Below are 1,407 nucleotides of genomic sequence, written 5' to 3' on the forward strand. Positions count from 1 at the left end.
CTATTGCTTCGTTGTCTCTGTCATTTGTTACTAGTTGGTTGAATCAATTTTTAAATTTTATTGTGACAATGGTAACAGCAATGATTGTACTCAGCCCAAACTAGTTCATCAATGCCATCATTGTTAAGTCAATCAGGAGATTAGCAATTGCTAATATACACACAGTTTGGGATCTGTAAAAGAGACAGACATCTGTTTTCCTTGGCAGCAGTCTGTTTCCAGGCCCTTACTTGATACCATGTGCGTGCCTAACTCCTGTTCACAACAATAGCTTTTATCCTTAGGGTTTGGTAATATACTTAATTGATGCCTTTATCTTTTCATGAGACATGCCAGCTCACATCAAAAAAAAAAAAAGAGAGAGAGGAAAGAAATAAAACGAAAACACACTACAAAAGCTTGGCTTTATATCTGGTGGAAATAGTGAACCTCAAAGCTGGACTGAGAGAAAAATAAAGATTGCTTTCATCCATGTTGCTGAAAAATTTGCCTGTGTCCTCTAATTTGTCCTGCCCTTATTGAGAATTCAATGAATATTCAGGTCTGAATATTAAAATCTGGTTTTTGCCTTTGAGAATCACAAGTGTCAGTCAGAGTAGAACAGAGGAGGCATAAGGTATGTGTTTTCTGGTTGGAAGCCAGTGATGTTAAACAATATGGAGGGACCGTTTCTCCTTGTGCTGGGAGGGTGACTAGGAGGCAGCTGGAAGGATGTATTTTAGAAACTCTGGAATAAATGATCAGGTTGTTTGGTTGGTTCATCGTAGTGGTTCTCCTGGGATACCTGTGTATTGGGAAAAGAAGTCTCCTATCCTACTCCCTGGAGAAAAATCCAATTTTTTAGTAGGTAAATAATTCTGCTGTGCTCTGAGGAGTGCCTAGGATACTTACACAAGAGAAATCAATACATTAAAATTATAATTATATATTCATCACCTCAAGGAGCAGTTATTGAGTAAGGAAAGCAGAGTGCTGTTGACTGGAAGGATTCAGGCTGAAAACTGGATGATCAGGGTTTAGTTCAGTTCTATTAGGAGGATAAGCATATGAATTCAGTTCTATGAACATTTAAAAGAAAATAAAAAATAGTACACAGTTGTATTAATAGATATTTGATAAACTAAAATTTAACTAAAGGAAAATAATGCTTTACGCTTCCATGATGTAGAGTAAAAAATGCTTTTCAAAATGTGTCATCTTAATTATTTTCAGTACTATTCATTATAAGTGGTGATACTTAGCCTCAAAATCTAATCCAGGTATTTTTCTTATGTGAACACAAAGACAAGCATCAAGACTTAGGTTCTGAGAGAGAACTCCATTTGGAAAATGTACATGCACCCCAATGTTCATAGCAGTACTATTTACAATAGCCAAGACATGAAAGCAGCCTAAGTGTCCATCAAC

The sequence above is a fragment of the Bos indicus genome, chromosome 9, assembly GCF_029378745.1.
Source record: "Bos indicus isolate NIAB-ARS_2022 breed Sahiwal x Tharparkar chromosome 9, NIAB-ARS_B.indTharparkar_mat_pri_1.0, whole genome shotgun sequence".
Lineage (NCBI taxonomy): Eukaryota > Metazoa > Chordata > Mammalia > Artiodactyla > Bovidae > Bos > Bos indicus.